Genomic DNA, 17,101 nt, shown 5'->3' with positions numbered 1-17,101 from the left:
AAGGTTGGGTAACAAAAGGGGTGGCCGGTCTACTTTTTCCTTCCCATATCTTCCTTTAACTAGATATCTAGTTAAAGTCTGTTCAGAAAGGCAGAGTAAACTGAGGTGGATAGGGTGAGTGGGGGGAGAACTGAATGTGGATAATAGTCAGGTTATCTTTTGCAATATGGTCTCTTTTGACTAATTCTCCATTGAAGTTCTCATTTTATCTGTAGGGTTTGTCAAATGGTATGCTCACAATGCACATTTACTATAGCTGAGTTACAGGACCCTTGGGTATATATAATCAGTACTTGGTAGCACTTTGGCTTGCCAGTGCCGTGGCACAGTTTGGTTGAGAAGGTGTTGGTTTCTCCACTGTGGGCTGTGTAATGATTAACTTTGTACCCCTTTCTCAACTAGCAACATCAGAGATATCAGAGCAAATGGTGGATCTTTACAGGGATGCAGTGAGGAGTTTATTAACTGCTTTCTGAAAGTTAATGTAAGAATAAGTCATGTGGGCCAGGCATGCTGGCTCACATTTGTGATTTCAGCACTTTGGGAGGCTGAGGCAGGAGAATTGCTTGAGGCCAGCAGTTTCAGACCAGCCTGAACAATATAGAAAGACCCCCATCTCTACAAAAAAATTTCTTTTTAAATTATCCAGGCATGGTGGTGTCCTCCTATGGTCCTAGCTACTCAGAAAGGCTGAGGCAGAAGGATTGCTTGAGCCCAGAAGTTTGAGGTTGCAGCGAGACACAATCATGCCACTGCACTCTAGCTTGGGCAACAGGGAAAGACCCTGTCTCAAAAAAATAAAAAAATAAAAATAAAAAGGAGTAAGTAGTGTTGATGGGTTTAGTGCAGGTTATTTCCGCAACTATTTTAGTTAGCCAGCCACAGCAACCAGAAACACATGAATTAGGGATCTGTTTTAGGTACTCAGGTATGGAGATGGCTCTACTCAATGTCCAGATGAACTATTTTGTGGCAAATTGCAGTGCTCCATTTAGGGTGGCATGACCTCTAGAGAGCTGGCTGGGACTTGTCAGGGGCTTTTTAAAAGGTGGGAGGGGGCCATTCAGGAATTGGTTCCAGTTCGGGGACACAATGGGAGCAATGGGAGAATCTTAAACTTATTTCTCAAAGAGTATGGACTGGTGTGCTTGGATCCAAGAGTTTAACATGATATGACTGGGAATTAGGATTTAAAAGTTTCCAAGTTGTAGAATATTTTAAAAAGTACTTAACCAGCCAGGCAAGACTCTTAAGGGGCATTAAGTTGGATACCATGGGGTCCTCTTCTTTAGAGGAATCGCACTCTTCCCCAGAACTCTCATTTGGGTAGCTAATATTTTCTTCTTCTCCACTTTCTGATTCTCATAAGGGGCCAAGAGAGGGATTTCTGGGACCCATTAGAATAAAACAGACTAAGGAACCAGAAAAAGGTAACAGTCTAAGCCGTAGAACATAGACTAACATTAGCAAATAAACACAAGAGATGAAAAATCCTTTCACCAAGATTAATTTGTCTGTCTATAATGGTCTCTCAGTCCATTATACACACAAAATGTGCCTCTGGCCCACACCACCGTGCAGTTCTTCAAGATTATGTTGTATATTCTTCACTTACAAAAGAAGCCGGCATGGTGGTTCACACCTGTAATCCTCGCACTCTGGGAAGCCAAGGCAGGAGGATCGCTTGAGCTCAGGAGTTGGAGACCAGCCTGAGCAAAAGTGAGACCCCGTCTCTACTAAAAATAGAAAAATTAGCCAGGCACAGTGGTGCATCCCTGTAGTCTCAGCTACTCGGTAAGCTGAGGCAGGGGAATCACTTTAGCCCAGGAGTTTGAGGTTGCAGTGAGTTATGATGATGCCACTGCACTCTAGCCAGCAAGATTCTGTCTCAAAAAAAAACCTGAAAAGATATCTCATTTCTCAGAACGAACTCGATGTATAAAAGTGTTAGTCACTTACTAATGGCACAGGTTACAGAATATCTCCTTCAAATCTTGGCTACCCAAGAAGGGAAGGAGTCCTCATCTAGACAAGTAGATTTTCTTAGGGTGGTCTCAATTAGTAGTGCTACTGTGAAGAGACACTTTGTCCATTCTGTTTTGTTGGCAGTGATATTATATCTACTTGGTAATGAAAAGAAGCTCAGGAGTCGCCTTGGTTGTCCACTGATACAGCAACTTTTGTGCAGGGGGAATGATGGGATGAACTGTCAAAGGCATCTGGTGTGCAAGGATCTGATGTTTTCCACCAGTGATGCAAATGCAAATGCCCTTGAAAACTGGTGAGTTGGGTGTTGGACTACATGGAAAGGTAGCCTTCAGCTTTAGATGTGCTTGCTGGGATTTGTTTTAGGGGGCCTGTCCTGGTGGTAGAGCTGCTAGATGGTAGGACTCTTGCTGGGACCTCAGAGGTTGAGGTCAGCTATACAAGCTCTCCTTTTGGGATCCTCTGCCCCTTCAGCCAGAGTGGAGATTGTCCCCTTCAGCAGATTTCCTGTTCTCACCCATGGAGGATCCTTTCTTCTTTCTCACCTCAAGCCCAGCTGTACAACCTTGCTGGGCCTAGTCCCACAACCCTGTTCTGACTGTCACAGCCACCCCGCCCCAGAGAACCTCTTCTGATATTGTCATGAATCAGTACTCTGGATGGGTGCCTCCTGTATTATAGTCAACATTTGTGGCTAACAAAATTTATTTCTGGCTGGATGTGCTACACATTAAAAAATAATGTCTTGATATTAAATAAGCTTTAAAGCCATAAACTAACTGTATTCCTAAATGCTTTAGCCCTGAGAACTCAAGATTTTTAATATTTTTCATTGAGGCATATGACTGGGAATTGCTTCTCAGATTATTAACCTCAGTTGTTCTGGAAAAACTGAGCTCTCTATCTTAGTGAGGAAAGTGACTTGATGCTAACCCTTTAGAACTAAAAGTGTCTGTGAAAATCACGCTGTCTTTTAAGTATATTCCCCTGTTTTATTTACATCATTCAAATGTTACACAAAGTGTTCCTTTCTCTACACATTCGCACCAACATGTGTTGTTTTGGGACTTTTTGATAAAAGCCATTCTCACTGGAGTTAGGTGATATCTCATTGTGGTTTTGATTTGCATTTCCCTGATGATAAGAGAAGTTGAGCATTTTTCAAACGCTTACTGGCCATTAGTCTATCCTCTTTTGAAAAGCTTCTGTTCTTGTCTTTTGCTCACTTTTTAATGGGGTTTTTTAATGTTTTCTTGCTGATGTGCTTGAGTTCTTTATAGATTCTGGTTATTAGCCCTTTATCGGATATATAGCATGTGAATATTTTCTCCCATTCTGTAAGTTGTCTATTTACTTTATTGATTGTTTCCTTGGCTGTGCAGAAGCTTTTTAATTTAATCAGGTCCCATTTATTTATTTTTGTTGCTGCTGTGTTTGCCTTTGGGATCTTCATAAATTCTTTGCCTAGGCTGATATCTGTAAGAGTTTTTCTGACCTCTTATAGACTGTTGGTGGGACTGCAAACTAGTGCAACCTCTTTGGAAAGTAGTATGGAGATACCTGCAAGAACTAAATGTAGAGCTCCCATTTGATCAAGCAATCCCACTGTTGGGTTTTTACCCAAAGCAAAAAAAGACATTTTATAAAAAAGACACTTGCACTCAAATGTGTATAGCAGCACAATTCACAATTGCAAAGATGTGGAAACAACCCAAGTGACCATCAATACATGAGTGGATCAATAAAATGGGGTATTTGTATACCATGGATTATCACTCAGCCATAAAAAGAATGTTGAACTCATACCTTTTGTAACAACCTGGATGGAACTGGAGACCATCCTTTTAAGTGAAGTATCACAAGAAGGGAAGAACAAAAGCCATATGTACTCACTACTAAATTGAAACTTATAGATCAATACTATATGTGCACATATAGTAGTAAAATTCAACAGAAATCAAGCAGGTGAGGGGGGGAGGAGGGGATGGCTAAATTCACACCTAACGGGTACAGTGCACACTTTTTTGGGTGATGGACACACTTATAACTTTGACTCAAACTGTACAAAAGCAATTCATGTAACCAAAACATTTGTACCCCCGTAATATTTTGAAATAAAAAACAAATATTACACAAAAAACTAAGTACCATTCAAACAAAAATATTTTTATCTTCCCAAAGTCTTGTGATTAACAGTTTCCTAAAGGACTGTGTGTGTGTGTGTGTGTGTGTGTGTTGCAAGAAGGATGGTTGTACATGTTACTAAGGAGGAGGATGGGAATAGTCCCAGCCTGTGATCTCCTCACTCTTAGGAAAACCTCTGAGCTTTCAGAGTGATGGATGGTGGGAAAAAATGGACAAATGTCAAGCTCAATGCTTTGGGGACTCCTATAGTAGAGTGTATGATAGAGAAGTTATAGAATTGCCTTTAGATTTAAATCTCCAAGAGCTCAGGCCCATTTCTTTGTCCTCTGTCTGTATCCTGCAGCATCTAGTCTGATACTTTGTATTTAGAGAGAGCTAGCAAGACTAATGCCTACGCTTATCTGATCCTTTTGTGCCAGGCATTATTCTAAGAGCTTTATGTCTGTTAACTCTCCTGATAAGAGGTGCTCGAAAATGTTTTATGACATTAAGTATAAACACATAATAATTGTTTACATACAATGTAAAATCTGAAGCAAATTAGAAAAATAAATTCAGTGGATTTTTGAAGTCTGTTTAACTCTGTGACTTTGCCAAGCAACAAATGATAGATCAAATTCTTATTTCTTTGTATCAGTGCACTGTTTTTTATTGCTGACATATTTTGACTCTCATTTCTACTTCCTCTGCTCTTTCTCTGGGAACAGGTACCTCTTCAGGTAAAGTGATCTAAGTTTCAAGCTGTTTCAATTGTATTAAACCCAAATAAGATTACAGTATCACCAGGAGGCTGAGCTTCCTCACTTTTCTGTTAGAAGTAATCTTCTCAAATCTTTCTCCAAAGCAAACTACCTATGGCTCCACCTTTAAGTCCTATTTACTTTATTTGCATACATTTTTTTCTCATTATAATGTCATCCCTGTAGGAAGTTGTCCTATTGGCAGGGTGCCCAGAAATGAGGCATGCCGAGTTGATCTTCAGTGGAACCCTCTTCTCCTTGGACCAAATTCCAGCTGGGTACTTGGGTACTTCTGGGATCACAAAAAAATGTAAACATTGTGCAGTTTCTCTCTAATCATCTCTTTTTCCAGATCATATTGGTGACCTGTGAACATTCCTTTGAATTCATTAATTTGACATTTTTTCCTACAAATTAATCCATTTTCCTTCCTCAAATACATCATGCTAAATGCTCTCTCTGAATTTATCCTCTGATAAATACTGCCCTCTCAGTGATAATCTTAGGATCACTGTTTAAAGGAGTTCACAATGCTCATAATTAAAAAGAAAAATGTAATCAACAACATACCCTGTTAGTACAAAATGCCTACTGATGCGATTAAAGAATAAAATTGTGTGTGCTTTCCAAAAAACATTTAGACGTGCTGGTTTTTTATTGTGATGGGAGCAGATTAAGTAGATGGTGAGCAGCTGTTTCTTCTGGAGACTATGAGACTAGAAAAATAAGGAGCAAGTTAAACTGAAGCTTGGAGTGGTTTAGGTTCAATGTGAGGGAAAACTTCCTGTAAAGACAAGATGTAAAAATTTGGAATGGGTTTCTAAGGAAGATAACTCAACATTTTCTGAAAGTCTTCCAAAGCAAAATAAAGTTGCCCTTGGGTGATTAAAATAGTGCCCTTTTATTTGATATAATGCTTCAAGATCCTTTCCATTACTGGAGACCCATTTTTTAGATAAAACAAAGAAAAATGGACATAAAGTATTACAAAAATGATGGGATGGCATTTTAAAATAAAATAATCACCAGATTATTTCAAACTAATTTAATTTTATGATTTGATTCTAGATCAATGTAATGTAACAAATACTTTTTAGGTATTTGCTAATAAGAGGAGACAATTGAAATAAATTCCTTATTCTCAAGGAGCTCCCTATCTACTCAATCCACAAGGCAGGTTGTAAAATATGTTTCCATCAGAGCTTTAGAGGAGTGCTATGGGAGAAGAGATTTATTTCTACTGCAGCAATATCTGAGAAGGCTCCAAACACAAAGTGACTTTTGAGATGGTCCTTGAAGGATGAACAAGACTTTGATGGGTAGAGTAGAGAGACTCATTTCTTGCAAAGGGATCAGAATTCATAAAGGTCTGTAATTCATAAATGCTTGAACAGGGGGGAGAGTGGGAGTGAGAGGCAGGGGGAAGTGCTGATAATAACAAAAAGAAAGTCTAAGCAAGAGCTTGACACTCCACTTCCTTGTCATGGAGGCATCAAAATCCAGATTGATCCATGAAGACCATGACAAGGATACAGCTGTGCAGGTGCAGGGGAGATGGCGGGAGTACCATCTTCAGAGCTAATTCATCTTGGAAAATCCATCTGAGATGACATATAAAAAAGATCCCCATAAATAATTTCACTGGAAAGTCACATTTCAGCCAGGTGGTGATGGTATATATAGGATTTTTGTATCCTCTCTACTCCAGTAGTTTATCAAACATCCTAGGTTAGTATTCTCCAACTTCAGGCATCCCTGGGCCACTTCATAATTTTTGTCTTCTCTATGCCCCAGCTGCACTAATATTTACTTGACATTTATCTTTAAATTAAGTAATTCTTACTTTAAAAATAGAAACTTTATATTGTTACCATATGTAGAAATACAATATCATTTGCCATTAATAGAATGTAATCATAAAGGTAAGTTTAACTAAAGCAAAATGATATTACTAAATTCTAGCTAATACCATTGTCTGCCTATGGCTTTGAGCTTGAGGCCTGCTCTCTCTTTGTTAAAAATTTAGGCTAGAAAATATTAGATGTTAAAGACATTCTAGTATTAAACTGAGAATTTTTTCTAGACCAAACAGAAGGATTGTAAGAAATTAAAGAGGAATATGATCCAACACTATTTGGTATGGTTAATAAGGACCATCTTTAAAAGAAAAACCTTCTTTGGAATGCACCTCTCATATGTTAATTCATTCCTGTTACTTGGTATTGAAAAATTAGCCTCATTCTAGGCACCTGTTGTTTGTTTCCTTTAGTTTCTTAATTGTTCTTTATGCAAATGTTTATTTAAACAACAAAATATGGATTATCAGCCAAAATGTTTTGGGCTGTAAGTAAAAGGAAAAAAAACAAAACAAAACAAAACTCTGACTCTATGGATTTAAAGGGTGAAGAACGTTTATTTCATGTAACTGGTTCAGAGGTAGGGTGGCTGCCAAGGATGGTTCATTCAGGCAGCTCATAACATCATCAAGGACCAGCCTCCTTCCATCTACGTGCTGCCAATCTCAGTGTGCTGATTTTATTCTTGGTCTAATTTCCAACATGGTTTAAAGATGCTGTCAGAGTTTCAGGCATCACCCACAGATGTGGCGACATTCAACAGAACAAAAAATGATAGTGTTCTTTTGTATCACTTTTAGGAGTGAATAAACTCTTCCTAAAAGACTCTTCCTCACCCCAATAAGTTTTCCCTTACATCTCATCAGCCCAAATTCTGTCACATATGTACACCAACCAATCTGTCTAGAGGAGTGGCCATCCCGGGGCCTACCTGAGATCCCTGCTGACAGCCAGCACTCCCCCTTGGAGCCTTAGGAATGAGTCCTCCAGCCCCAGGTGAGCCCCTCAACTGCCATGTGGAACAGAGACACCACCAGACCCTACTTCAAATTGCAAAATCATGGACAAATAAGTGATTATTGCTTAAGGATTCTAACCCTTGGGGTGGTTCATGATACAGCAATAGATAACCAAAACACAGATACTTTTTAATATGAAAATTACATGGAATTATAAACTTTAAATTTTACTGAGCCCCCATTAAAATGCTATTATCAGCTATCATCATTTCATGAAAGAAGAAAAATGTTAACACCAACTCACACACACAAATAAAAAGACAATCTCAGACTAGAGGGTTAGTTCTTTAAATTTAATAAGTTTAACTTAATAAAAAAAACCTCACAATGTTGCCCTGTTTTTCTCAATTTTAGAGGTACATATAGAAAATATCATCAGGAACTCAAGCTTGGAAATCATTGTTCTGCCATCTCACAGGACAGTACCACAGCAGGATTTCCTGGTTTAAGAACACTTTAAAATGCAAACGACTTTTCTTGAAGAAGTACATATTTTGCACAAATGAACAGCAAATCCTTTTTTTTTTTTGATTGTCGCCAGTATCATCAGTGCATTATTATACCTAGATAAAAGATCTCACTAGCTAAAACTATAATTTGGATATCCTTTTTAGTGTCATTTGCAACATATGGTTACATATATTCTTGCAGGATACAAAACTATTGACACAATTGGTGGATCAGTGATGAAGACTTAGTTAACATGGATGAGAAACTTTGTCACTTGCATAGCACTTTCTCAGGTTTGCCTTGATCAGATGTTCCATACCAGTGAATGAAAGACCAAGACATGTTCTGGACTCCTCTCCCAATAAGTTATCCACATGTTCCATGTTGTGAGGCCACTAGGAAGGGCCTGTGGGGTGACATATCCGATTTCTCCCTGGCCAACCCTGGCTGGCAAGATGTGCATACATGTGCCCCACAGATCTGAGGCACCACCCAGCAGCTGGCCCTCCCTGATGAGTTCTCAGTGAAATACAAAGTGACTGAGTGTTATAAATTCTTTCTGTAACTGCCAATAAAATTAGTAGGACCTATACAAGACTTACTGAGTTAATCAAGTTACTTTCATGATCAACATTTTGCATATATTAGAGTGATAGGGTTGATTATTATGTTTTAACATTCAAGCTGTTTTACTCTTGACATTTGTTTCTACGTGTGTTGTAATTTTGAGATAGTGAGATAATGAGTCTTCCCATTTGTTGAGCAGTGGGAAATATTTCCACTCATGTTTGGATTCTTATAACAATTTCATAGAAATTAAAACAAAGTGGGCAAAAGCATTTTGAATTAAATTCTAGGAAATGTTGGATACATCCAAACTAAGAATGCCTGAAATAGAATGAGGTGAATTTCTTTCTTTGGCCACATTTTAAGTACAATTAAAGTTACAAATGCACCCTTAAAATTTATAAAGAAACTTACAAATACATTTAAGTTAAGGCCAGACTTGTGATATTTAAGAGTAAATGCATTTCCTGGTTTGAATAAACTACTCTAAAGGACTTCTTAAGGACAATGGAGGGAAGTTGAATATTATCTGGAAATTAAATGCTAATAAGGAATAATTGTTACTTTCATAAGGTGTGATAATGAAATTGTAAATTTTAGGAAACTATCCTGGTTTTTAAGGGATGCGTATTGTAGTACTTAGGAGTGAAAGGTCATGATTTCCATGATTTATTTTAAAATGCTTTAAATTTATGAAACCAATATGCCACAATGATAACAATTATTATTTAAAGGTGTTGGGTATGTGTTTATCATGCTAGTCTTTCTACTTTTCTATATGTTTAATATTTGTCATAATAAAAGTGAAAACAAAAAAAGGATGCATGTATTGTATGCTTGTGTTTTCCTCTCAGAAAATATGATGGAGGGAATTTAACAAATCTTGAGTTGCACTTTTTAAAAAGAGATGCTAATCCTGAAAGAAATATCCACTCAGGAGCCCTATAAGCCTTCCCTTCAGAAAGGCTCTCTTTTGAATTCTGATTCAATCCTACGTATTTATCTCCCTAACTCCTGTCTGTAGACACACTTCTAGCAATCAGAATAATTTTGATATTGCTGTGATCTGAGCTCAAGCAAGCACAAGATTCAAATTTTATTTTGCTTAATTTGATGAGTTTCAAATGTGTGCACTTTCATTAAGCAGCGATTTAGAGATCAGATAATGAGGCTGACACAGCCTTCTGAATGAGGAAAAGCACAGCATAATTGAAGTCAGCTAACAGGATTTCCAGCAGGGAATGATTTCCCTGAGTGTGTGATCTGATTTTCTTTGATGTTTGTATTACAGTAATAACATTAACAGCATCCCAAACAATACTTAATGAAATTTTAGACTTGCTATACGTGAGGACTCCTCTGTAATCAAACTTGGCTGTTTCTATACAGTTTCAGCAAAGGACACATTTTAACTTCAAATTCAGGGCCAACTATTCCTGGTTTCTTTGTTATACTAGCTGCTATTCCCACCTAAACCTAGGCAAATGTTGAGATGAGCAAGTGAATAGTACAACATCAACCTGGCAAGAGCACAGGTCTAACGACTAGGCAAGACATGCTCATGGTTGGTAGTGACAGTACCTTAAGGTAAAGGAAAAGTGCATTTTCACATTTCCAGAAAACTGCTTATATCACTTTAAAGTGATCTAGAAATAAAACAGTGCTATAAGGAATCAAGGACTCTAATTACAACTTGAAATTTTATTAACAGTGAGTCAGTAAAGAAATATTGAACTGTGTCTTTAAAAAGCTTTTCAATGAATAATTAACACCCAGAGAGAGAGAGAGAATCATCCTGACTTCCATATAAATTTGGAATCTGAAAATTCATCTCTCTCCAGAAATGTTTGGAAAACAGGAGAATAGATCCTTGCTCTCTATTAACTTGTGCCTGACTGTGACTGCTAATCCATAGGAGTGAACTGTATGTAAGTACCAAGGTTAAAATCTGCGTCTAATATTTTCCAGGTCTGATGGAAATGGCTTTATTCTTTTTGCATATTTGGAGGAGAGGCCTTGGTTTTCAGGTCAGAACTAAAAATGGGTTGGGGGGGAGGTAAGTGGGAATCTATAGCTGATTGATGAGTTAAGAATATGTTTTCATGATTCCATAAAGTTCCAATAAAACTAAACAAGTAATTATAAGATAAAAAATTAATAAAAGTAGGCAATTACTGACAATTGCCAGTAAAAACAAGAGAGGCATTTGACCAGTAGAGTTAGAATTCATTTTAATATGGGCCCAAGTTGCAGAATTTTAAGACCAAGCGTATGAACGTTCTGTATTCTGATACTTGTGATCATCTACAATTTTTATTAAAAGCACTTCAAGCAGTTCGCTAAATAAAAATCAGAGAAATGTTGTTGTTCTCATGTTGATTTTGATGTCCAGTAGGGAGGATGATGTAGTCTAGGTTTCAAAAGCATAATGTATATCCATTCACTACAACAGGTCTTTTTAGGGCCTTGATTCCACACTCAATCACTGTAATACAGTTAATTTTAAATTTAATTTAAAGTTCTGAAAATCATTTTTGTTTTCCTTCTGTTGAGGCCAATTACCTTCTCATTTTAAATATTCAGCTTCCACCTGGATTTGTTAGCTAAATCAGAAAGCATAAATATAGTATAGATGATGGCTCTTTTTTGGCTCCAACTAGAAGACAGATTATAAAATCACTTCCAAATTTTCTTAAATAATTTCACTCATTTTGACCAACAATTATGGAGCCCCTCCAACATTCAAGGGATGTGCTTGGTTAACCTTGTGGTGTGTACAAATACAAGAGCAAGGAAGGCAGTCCCTGCCCTCCAGGTGATCTCAGTGTTACTGACTTCCCAGTTCTTGATCCCCAGGTCAATAGAAATCGGCACAAGACCAAAACGAGAATTTATACAGGCAAGGCTTTATGGGGGAGGGAGGCTTTTGCTCCAACAAAGGGAGACAGGGCTGCTTAAGGAGCAACCAGACTGGTTCTCCCAACAAACGGCTGGGGAACTTTTAAAACCTAGAGAGAGAAAGTTTGACACTAGCATTGACCTCACAGCATGTAGAAGCAGAGTTTTGTTGGCAGCTGGCCAATCTGGTGATCATGTGTCTTCATACATAGCATGTCTCATTAGCATGTTAAATCTCCACCCTTGGACATGAGTTTTAGCATTAAGATGAGGCAAAAGGTCTATGAGCGGTCAACTTCGGGCTTTGTCTTGCAGTATCCAGTTTGTCTTGGCTTTGGGGCCGCGGACCCCTGCTCCAGTGGTTGCCATGTCCTATTAAAGAAAGCAGAACTACTTTCTGTTAAGCTGGGTGTTAATCATTTTCAAAGCTTTTGTTTAGTATTGTAAGCAGACTTAAGCTTTGGCTCAAGGCTCAGGCAGATAGCCAAAGTCCACCTCCTATACTAGCTCATTAAGAGATCAGTTCATTGATGACTTGCAAATATCCAAAAGTATACTAGCATGCTGTTTAATATTTTTTGCTAAGTTAATAATGGATTAAATCTTCTATAGAAATTTATCATGTCTATCTAATAATTGAAAAATAGATTTTTAACATGGGGTATAAGAAAATAAAAGTGACCCATAAGAATAAATGCTCCTGGGCTCCTGAAAAGAACAGGAAATTTAGGACCTGAATTTGGCTCGAGTTTTCTGGCAACTAAGATGAAAAATGAAAGCATAGATTATTTCTTGTTATGTTTGTTGTTGTTATGTTTCCTGGGGAAAAGGAGACATTTATGTTCATCTACAGTGGCAACATTTTTCCTGAAAGCAAACCCTACTCATTATGAGTAACTTACTGACCAACATTAATTCAACAAAGACTGGTTTCACCTTCACCAACATAAGATGAATTTGTTTTTGCCATATCAAGTATTTTGACAAGAGATTATGGTCAACCACCATCATTCATAGCAGAGGTAGCAATTTTTATTCAGTTTTGTAGACTAAGTAGCAGGGTCATTTACATGTCCACAAGATTTCAGACAATACCCTTTATTATTAGTTCAAAATATTTTACTTTCATTATTCTGATAGTTTGCAAATTTGTAGAGAAAAACATTTCACTTTTCCGAGAATAACTAGCAATAAAACATAAAGAAAGATCCACAGGAAATATTTTATAACTATTAACTGTAATGTGTTCAAAAGGTTACTCAGGTTTAGTGTCATTAAAAGCTTTTGTGAGATGATTTCCTAACAGGGTATAATGGTTCTGTTGAATTGGTCCTATAACAACTTAGATATTTCTTCCTTATTAAAAGAGTGTGCTATGTAAGAACATATTTGATTTTTAATAAGTAAACTGCATCTGAGATTATATTGGCAAAGACAAATTTCAGTGAATTATAGTAGAAATAGATGTTTTATTTAACAATTCAAGTTATAAAAATAATTAACAATGTAGCAATAATGTAACTTTGTGAATTCTTTTTTTTTTTTTTTTTTTTGAGACAGAGTCTCTCTTTGTTGCCTGGGCTAGAGTGAATGCCGTGGCGTCAGCCTAGCTCACAGCAACCTCAAACTCCTTGGTTTAAGTGATCCTTCTGCCTCAGCCTCCCAAGTAGCTGGGACTACAGGCATGTGCCACCATGCCCGGCTAATTTTTTCTATATATATTTTTAGTTGGCCAGATAATTTCTCTCTATTTTTAGTAGAGATGGTGTCTCGCTCTTGCTCAGGCTGGTCTCGAACTCCTGAACTCGAGCGATCCACCCGCCTCGGCCTCCCAGAGTGCTGGGATTACAGGCGTGAGCCACTGCGCCTGGCCCTGATTTTGTCAATTCTATGGCTGATTTTTATAAATTTTCAATGTTCTGGGAACTTATAGACAACTAGATATCCAAATCAATGCTTGGTTTTGGTGGAAAAAAAGTTAATGTGAGGTTTGCATAGGTGTAAAATTGTTTGGAAACTGAAATTCATCACTAATCAATTTGAATTTAAATAACAAGACTGTTTGGGATACCATTCTATTGTAATGTAGGAGCAATGGCTATCACTGGTAATTAAGCATTCATTCAATTAGCAAATATTTATTGCGTTTACTCTAAACCCAGCACTATGTAAAGTTCTGGGGATTGTGAGTAGCATAGACACAGTCTTAACCTCATGGTGCTTAAGGTGTAATGGGAAGGTAGACAGTCAAAATATCCCACAAATATATAATTACAAATTGCAATTAAGTGCTATAAAGACACTTCTATTGCATAGGAGATAGGAGTATATCATAGGCAGACACAATGCAATCTGTGAGGTCAGGGAGGGCGTCCCTGAGGAAGTGGCAGTTTTGTTTCTATTTGAAGAATCTGTAGGTTTTAACCAACTGTGAAGAACCAGGTTGGAGGAGCATCCCAGGCAGAAGGAGAAGCATGTACAGGGGCGCTGAGGTAGGAGCTGCAATGAAGGACGCCAAAAAAAAAAAGGCCGGTGGAATCGGATTTGGATCATAGAAAGTGTGGGGGGAGTGGCCTGAGATGGGAGCAGAGGAGGCAGGCAGGGCCAGATGGTGAGATGTTGGTGTTTATTCCAAAAATAATGAAAAGCCTTTGAAGTATTTTAAACAGGAGGGTGACATGATCAGGTTTATGGGTTTTTTGTTCTTTGGGATTTTTAAAAATTATTTATTTTTATTTTTTAAAATCCCCAAATAGTTATAGACAATAAAATGTATCCACTGTAAGTATACAGTTTGATGAGCTTTGACGAATCTATGTTTGTAACCACCATGAAAATCAAGATATAAATGTTTCTATCATTCCAGAAAGTTCTCTCATGCCCCTTTCCAGTCCCAGTGACACCTCTCCAGCCTCAGGAAGCCGCTGATCTGCTTTCTGTCACTGTATATCCTGTTTTTGCCTATTCTATAACTTAATGTAGTGGAATCTTACTGTATGTAATCTTATATCTGGCTTCTTTCACTCGGCATGTTTTTGAGATTCATCCGTGTTGTTGCCTATATCAGTAATGTTTTTCTTTTAATTTTTGCTGAGTAGTATTCAATTCTTTGGTAAATCTCAGTATGTTTATCCATTAATGTGTCGATGGACATTTGTGTTGTTCTCACTCTTGGGCTATCATGAATAAGACCACTATGAACATTTGTTTTTGTAGTATTATTTTCTTGGGTAAATAAATATAAAAGTGGATGGTAAGTGGTCAGTGTATATTTAACTCTGAAACAAACTGCCAAATAGTTCTCCAAAGCGATTTTATGTTCCAAACTACATTTTTTTTATTCCAAAGTACATTTTATATCCCCTAACTGGTGTATGACAGTTTCAGTTCCACTGTATCCTCACCAACACTTGCTATAGTCAGTCTTAATTTTAGACTTTCTAACAGGTGTGAAGTGATATCTCATGTTTTTAATTTTAATTTTAAATGAATCACTTTGGCATAGTGAAGGATTGCAGGAAGGCAAAAGTGGAAGGAGGAAGGTCAATAATTAGCGTGACCAACTCATCTTGGTTTGGCCAGGATTGTTGCAGTTTAAAACTGAAAGTCCCACCTCCTGAGAACCCCCTTATTTCTGGGCAAACCTAGATGGTTAGTCATGCCTACTGATAAGAAGAAATGATGGTGGCTGTGGTTTGAGTAGATGAAAGTGATGATGGACAGAAAGGAACAGATTTGAAAGTTATTTAGGAGACACAAATCAACAGAACCGAGTGATTCATTAGATAGATATGGAGAAAAGAGGGAAGATGCCAGGATGACTCCTAGGCTCTGGCTTGCACCATTGATTAGGTGGTGGCGCTGTCCACTGCGATGGAGAACCCTGGAGGAGGACCACGTGTGGGGAGGGTGACCTTGAGTTCAGCCTTGACCATGTGGAATGTGAGGTTCCTTTGAGACATGCATGTGGTGCTGTCAAATACCCATACAGCCTGGAGCCTGGAGGACAGATCTGGGCTAGAAATACAAATTAGGAAATATAGGCAAATATTTATGAAGGTTATTGTTATTGTAGACATGGATCTGAATGAGACCAGAGGGATTTTATTATTGAATGTTAATGGAAGTTTCCTAGCTGGCTTTTCCAAGTGTTTTTCTCTGTAATTTTTGTAATAACGTAGGTCATGCTACTTTAGTATAAGAACAAAAATAGAAGTTTATCACTAAAATGCCACTTTTTATGGCAATTTAAAAATGAACTTTCATTCCTTAATATCAAAAATGTACCATCTCAAACTCCCTCTTAAACTAGACTTTCCAATGTGGCATACTAACTAATAATTAGATGGATTAATGAATGATGACTACCTACCTTTATGTAAAAACATATTTATTTCAGCATTATATAGAGAAAACATATCTAAAAAATGGCTGCTAAAGATGTCAGATTTCCAAGGAGACTGAATTTAAAGGTCTTCTGGCTGTTGGAAAGATATTGCTTGACTATTTACACATCTTAAAATCTCAAAACTCCTACATCATCCCTTTGCTTGAAGGATAGATCCATCAAGAAACAAGACACAAAGACATGGAAAACATTTCCTAGTATGAAATCCAAATTCTGTATCTTAATTTAGATACATATATATATATATTATTTTCACTTAAATGTACATAATTTCTAGATTATCTCCTGTTCAGGCCCCAGAGAATGCTCCAAAATCTGAATCTTAACAATGCCAAGATTAGTAAAATATCTGACTCAATCTTAACAAATACAGAGCTGTTAAAAAGGAGGTGGGGGTTCAGGACTTAATAAAAAGATAAGAAAATAAGCATAAATATTAGAAAAGTATAAGAAAAAAACAAGCATTGAATATGAAGATTACATGTTCAAGGAATTATCATTTAAAACAAGGATACAAGCCATAGAGCAAGTTGAAGGGAGCCTGGGATTGAAGAAGGAGAGACGATTGGGGAAACTTTGGTCCTCTGCTGCGCTGAGTACACAATATCCGTTTCAGCAATCAGGAAAACACTCATGTCATGTAACATGACTTGTTAGACCATCTCTGGAATACTGCACTTAAATGTATATTTCTGGAGGCTACATTTAAATAACAATGAAACAAAAAATAGCTAAACACATCAGCTGAAAGAACTTATTAGGGATTCATTCGTATGTATCTCTGAAGATTGTAAATATAAGGAAGAAGGAAAATAAATGATGGCTAGAAAACACCAGAACTTGGTAAGCAAGGTAGAATAGAATAAGAAGTAAAGATTCTTCTTTTTAAAGTTTTTATTATTTAATTATTGGTCAGAGGAAAACCAAATGAATGGAGAAATCCCATAATAACTGGAAGAAGTTTTATTCCTTGAGATAGTCTAAAAATTTAATAAAGGCAAACTCAGAAAGTCTAACAGAAGGAGAAATGAT

At 37.3% G+C, this 17,101-nt stretch overlaps 1 pseudogene; it reads right to left on the bottom strand.

Moving 5' to 3' along the window:
- Nucleotides 1-436: 436 nt before the first annotated feature.
- Nucleotides 437-1,398, bottom strand: LOC138399158 (DDB1- and CUL4-associated factor 16-like; annotated as a pseudogene).
- Nucleotides 1,399-17,101: the final 15,703 nt, after the last annotated feature.

Source organism: Eulemur rufifrons, chromosome 18 (genome assembly GCF_041146395.1).
Source record: "Eulemur rufifrons isolate Redbay chromosome 18, OSU_ERuf_1, whole genome shotgun sequence".
Classification (NCBI taxonomy): Eukaryota; Metazoa; Chordata; class Mammalia; order Primates; family Lemuridae; genus Eulemur; species Eulemur rufifrons.
The sequence above is the reverse complement of the archived record's forward strand: the minus strand, read 5'-3'. Positions and strand labels throughout refer to the sequence as shown.